Raw genomic sequence first — 6,147 nt, forward strand, 5'->3', positions numbered from 1 at the left:
GTGTGCATGATTTATAATTTCCAGACAAGCTTTACTAGTTTATAATGGTTTGCGTTTATTTCCAATGCCTCCTGAAATTGATCAGGTTTAGGTAGACTGCATGAAGATGCCCTGTAACATGAAGAACCATCATGCAAGATATTATAGCTCTAGGACACCACTCACTCCTCTGACGGTAGTAAAACGGATGCTCTAGGGGTAAAAAGGAATAATTAAAACATGTAACATTTCATGTAACATTTCCATTTTGAAAAGAACTGACTGTTAGCATTCCATTTATGTTCGTTAGTGCAGAGCTGCGAAAAGTCAATATCATACTACTGATATTACGCCAAAATGATGCAACACCAGAATCAGCCAACTACGATGCATGGTTCATTACAAAAGAGTTTGCGATGTTACAATGATTCTCTTAGCGTCAACTCTCACTCTCATTTTTTTCTTGCTATCTTTCTCGATCATTCGGGTATGGCTGTACTGAGATTGAACCAGCAGAAATATCAAGTTCATTTTGACAGCATGATGTTATGAGGATAGCAAACATAAAATCAATGATTTTTCTTCAATTGATATGTATGATATTGATATATAGTCAGCGTGCGATCAAACCGAATTAAGCGCCGTTTTCTCAGATTGAGTTATTGACACCCACTGGATATGAGAAGTAATGATCTATCTATTATGAAGTAACGAAATAGTTTGAGCATTTGATAACGATATTATAACAAAATTCTCTGTAACAGCTTGTACACAGCAATTGCGACGGTAAATGTTTTTAGAAGCTTGGTTCGGTTTGACTGCACGCCGACTAAAAGCATTGCCAATAAACAACTATTACTTCGTTTTGTAACTGAGCGTATTTTAGTTTGGTACTTTTTCATAACACCAATTGTTATAGAAAGAAATCTATTAATATTTTTCAAATGATCTCATATCTGAAAAATAATATTGCATTTTTATTTGTTTTTTGACAGCATGAGTTTATTAATTTGATTCTTGAATATTGTGCTTGTTGTAGGTTAAACTAAAGACAGTGTTAGTTCGCGGCAAAAAATGAATCGCGGGTGGCAAAACAGAAAACTTTAAAATATGTATGGGTATGTATATTTATATACAGATCCTGTTAAATATTGGCACGGTTCAACTTTGAAACTGTTCAATTTCGGTTCGGAACGGTTTCGCTTTTCTTTTAGTTTTCATTCATATTTTCTTTCAACGAAGAGGATGGCCAGAGTTAATCGACTGGTTTCGGATATATGGCCGGAATATGTTTCAGTAACATGGTAACGATGATCAAAGCAGTGCTTAGAAGTGCTTAAAATCCTACCATGCCTCTCATTGAAAAATGTAAAAATGCGGACCTGTTTGAAATTATAAACCTAGTTCATTGGTGGCCATATCTTGAGTTGGGATCGTCACGGACCGCAAAGCAGATCAAATTTAAAAAATCCTGATAGCAACAAACTTCAAGCTGACACTGACATAATCACGCTACTGAAACGATTTTTGATATTCCAAAAATCACCTTGATTTGCATTGCAGTGACATTTCCGAGTGAACTCTGTATATTCACGACGATTGACAATGAGAACCCGAAAATGGCAACAAAAGAGACAAGATATTGAATCACTTGTCGGATCTCCACGCTTACTGTGATGGTTGCTGGCTATTCATTAGAGAAAGAAACGAGTGCGATGATATTTTCTCTCTCGTCATAGTCAGCATGTTGCTTGGATTAATCGCAGCTCTGCGTTAGTGTATAGTCATTGCAAGGCAACATTTTTATCAAAAGCGCTCTGAAAGTTATGTAAAAATTGATACAATCTTTCAAATTTATATTTACAAATCTATCTTTCTATTTCTTGTATTATTGAAACATGACAAAAAAGAAAGCCTTACTACAAAAAGAGGGCAACATTGCTGAATGGAAGGAGTCTATTTTACGCAGTATATCTTTCCAGGGTTAAGTTCATTCAATTCAATAAATTTCGGTAATTTCGAAACTTTCTCGCTCGAATTTGAGTAGATTTAATAAAGTTGGAGAAATTTAAACAAGTAAAAAACAGCTAAACCTGTCCCAGGTATTGGAAGAAATTTGTTAAGTTTTTTCAAAGAAATTAAAAACTCTATCTTAATGATTTATAAATTGTTTTTAACTTAAAAGTTAATGAAACTTTTCATTTTTATACAAAAATTACCCAGTGAAGGGTTGCAAACCCATTAAAAATTTTTTTGACTAATATCTTGAATTTTGAAACAGGCTCATTAATTAGTGACTAAAATAAATCAAGCCTCCTCCAACATTAAGAGCTGTTTATTTATTCTCAGCATATTCATTTCCTTTATATTTTTATTTTATGTATGCTATCCAGATATTTTTTCTTCGTTCACTTTTGTAAGCAAATATTTTTAACACCCAAGAATTTTTGACGTAGGACTACGTCTAACCGCACTATATCGAGATACATTCTGCGGAAACTAAAACCAAGGAGTAACGTTGGAATGAAAGATTTCAAACGGTAATACTGAAGTAACCACATGATGGATCATAATGAACAATATGTCGTTGGATTGTTAAAATGATGGACAATTTTGTGATCCCTCAGTTATCATTATCATTTCATTGTTAAACAGTGAAAATTTCATTTTCAAGTTCCAAGGTCGAATTTTCACGAACAATGTACCAATCACATGCAAGCACGCCTGGCACAGATTTCATGAGTAGACACTAACTACCGGCTGTGATATCCTGTACAGCAGTGGCAAAAAAAAATTGACAGAACCTCCCCGTCTCAATAGGTCAACTGATGTTCGCTTCCATGAGCCTAGACTATTTTGATGTCTTGAAGGTGAAGCTTTTTCGGAAAGTTCGTTACCACCTCCACTATCAGACAGTTTTACGTTCTGCTGTTAGAATGTTATTGAAACTGATGTCTTGAAGGGAAACATGCTGGCACAGGCAACAGTACTGCACCGAGCAATGTCACTCGTCGTCTATCAGTGCAGTAGAACTCGATATTCATTTGTGTGTTGGGTTAACGCATAGGTATCGTTTTGCGATCTGGAACACAATCGAATTTCCGTTTGAATTGTTCTTCTTGTTTCGTATAACAGCAATATCAGAATTGGGTCAGAATTCGTGAAACGGATCACTAAAAATCGCGATGTCTATTTTTTTCAAATAAGTTTTAAAATACTTCAAGAGTTTCACTCGGAAAGTTGTTTTTCCAATTTTTCTTGAATTTGAGTAAGTTTTCATGTTGTTGTTGTCATTTGAAACTTATATCAAAATTGTTTTTAAACAGACATAACTTTAAAAATATTGCATCGAATTTGATGAAATTTTCACAGCAGATGCATCCTAAGTTGTAGTTTACGAAAATATTTTTTTTGAGGAAAAATATTTTTTCAATAGTAACTATTTAAAACAAAATGTTGAAAATCTACGTTTTGGGGCACTGAAAAATCTAAAAAAAATCAAAGGTATTTCTGACAAAATTTCGAAACTTCCCTGAAAATTTCGCGGTGGTGTTTTTTTTGGTCAAAAGGTATGAGGTTTCAAAGTTGGTGCCGCAACGCATTTTTAAGCGAGAAGCGAGTGAGCAGTACTACTATTGACAATCCCAGTATAAGTTATATGCAAACAAACTGTATGGTTTGTAAAATTAGTTTAATAGATATGCTTTTCAGTCGTTAAACAGTCAAATAATGCTAAGTCTGTTACCCAACCTAATGATGAAGACAGTATACTTTATGCCCCTAACAATTCGCAAGCCTACCTACACATTTTACTAGCGGTAGCGCCGTTACGCTTCCAGTTTGTAAATAGATATTAGAATAAAAATGTAGTAAAGTAAAGATTTGCGTTTGTGTCGTCGGGTAAGAAAGAAAACTCGTCCCTTGACCGTAATTGCCCCACCCGTGATGCCAAAGGGCGAAAACTAAACACAACGTAGGGCCGTGCGCGATCTAATAGGTACTATTGAAAAAATAAATTTTTCTCCGAAAAAAATATTTTCGAAAACTACAACTTAGTATGCATCTGCTGTGAAAATTTCATCAAATTCGATGCAACATTTTTAAAACTATGTCTATTTAAAAACAATTTTGACCTAAATTTCAAATGAGAATAACAACTTCAAAACTTACTCAAATTCAATAAAAATTGGAAAATCAACTTCCCGAGTGAAACTCTTGAAGTTTCTAATGGTTATTTGAGAAAATTAGATCCGTGATCCGTTTCACGAATTCTGACCTAATTCAATATGATTATTCGGATGCCGCAAAATACGCTACGCCACCGGGGACAACAAAATTCTGTACGTGTCGTTTGAGGCAGATAGCAAGGTATTTAAATTAGGTTCATTGCACAGATAAAATGCGTTGTATGTTTTTGAACTTTACACTCTGTTACAATACATTTTTGTTTAAAAACTGTAATTCTTTATCGTTTTTTTTCCACAAACTCGTAACTGTAGGAAAATTTTATTTGGGACATCTTTGCCGCTTGGTGATCGGAGAGTGAGCCATCGTTCACAAGACAAATAAATATTGCTTAACTTCTACTAAATCATACTCAATTTAGGTCTGTATAGAAACTTGCCATTTCGCGTATTGAAGAAAACTAAATGGTATTCATCAATTTTAAAGAAACTATTTTTTCTTCTAAAATAGAGTGCTGCAAATAAATAATCAAAATACAGACCTCGTTTGATTCCAGGAACGATGCGTTGCGGTACCAACTTTGAAACCCCATATCTTTTGATCGAAAAGTAACACCACCGCGAAATTTTTAAGGGAAGTTTCGAAATTTCGTGTGCTAACATTTTTTCACTGTGGTATCAGAAGATTGCCTGATTCCCTTTGTCGAGGATAGCTCAGAGATGCGATGTGCATCATATCCGATGGGAAATTAAACAACAAATTGACAAATTAATTACTTAATATGAAGAGTTGAAACTTTCTCGTTCATCATTACACTTAATTCATAATGTCAGAACGTCTTAACAAAAGTTATATGCTTCCATACGACACTGAAACGCACAATCAAGCCTTGAAAATTGTCAAGCTTTAATTATGCAAACTCTGTACTATTGCATATGGTCAAGCTTTACTGATTTCGATTTATCTGATTGGTCGTTTAACACGGTCATGGCCGACAGATTTAAATGCCTAGAAAACCGGAAATGCAATCTTTGGGCTATATAAGAACCTGTTCCTGCTCAAACCAATCAGTTTATAGGTGGATGGCCACTAGGATGGTCCTAACTAGACATCAGCGGGAAGTAGCAGTAGCGGCAGTGGATAGTCGTCAGATTTCAAACCATAATAGCAGCATAATTACACGATGGATAACAATAACCATTATGTTGTTGGATAGATAAAATGTTGAACAATTTTGTAATACGCTAGTCACATTATTATTTCATTATTCAGCAGAAAAATTTGGTAAGAATTTCAAGGACAAATTCACGGAAACAATCAACGAATAAAATGCAAGCATTCCTAGCACAGACGACATGAATAGAAACCAACCATTCCCCGTGATCTTCGCTGTATCAATATCCCAAAAAAACACGACAGTATATCCGTCCCAAAATGTCAATTTATGTTTGCTTCTATGAATTTGATGTCTCGAAGGTAAAGGTTTTCCTAAAACTTTGAAACAACTTTTTTTCTCAAACAATTTTCAAACTGGCTGTTAGACCGTAATAAAAACTGATGTCTCGAAAGGAAACACACTGGTTAAAGTGATAATATGTTGAACAGAGTGATTTGTCCGTACGATTTATCGTTTCTTTGTATTATTGTCTAACAGGACATTTTGTGTCGAAATGTCTTCAGTCATATTCTGGCTTCGGCACGTAATAATCGAATTATACTGGCTTACGCTGCGTTTCGTTTCTGCCGCATTTCCGGGAATCGATAAATACTAGATTGCCACCCAGAAAAGTTCGGGAAAACGTTCGCGATTCGCAATATTTTAGTGGCCAATATGTTAGTGGCTTCACACTACTGGGAATTTCAAAAACTGCTTGCTTGTACGCCCTCAGTTCATCCCGTAACGTCGATATCATGGCGCGAATTGCTCGACACCATCATTACGAAGTCTCACATGCTTCTAGGCTTGGCGGACGATATCGACAT

Source organism: Wyeomyia smithii, chromosome 2 (assembly GCF_029784165.1).
Source record: "Wyeomyia smithii strain HCP4-BCI-WySm-NY-G18 chromosome 2, ASM2978416v1, whole genome shotgun sequence".
In the NCBI taxonomy this organism is placed as follows: Eukaryota; Metazoa; Arthropoda; class Insecta; order Diptera; family Culicidae; genus Wyeomyia; species Wyeomyia smithii.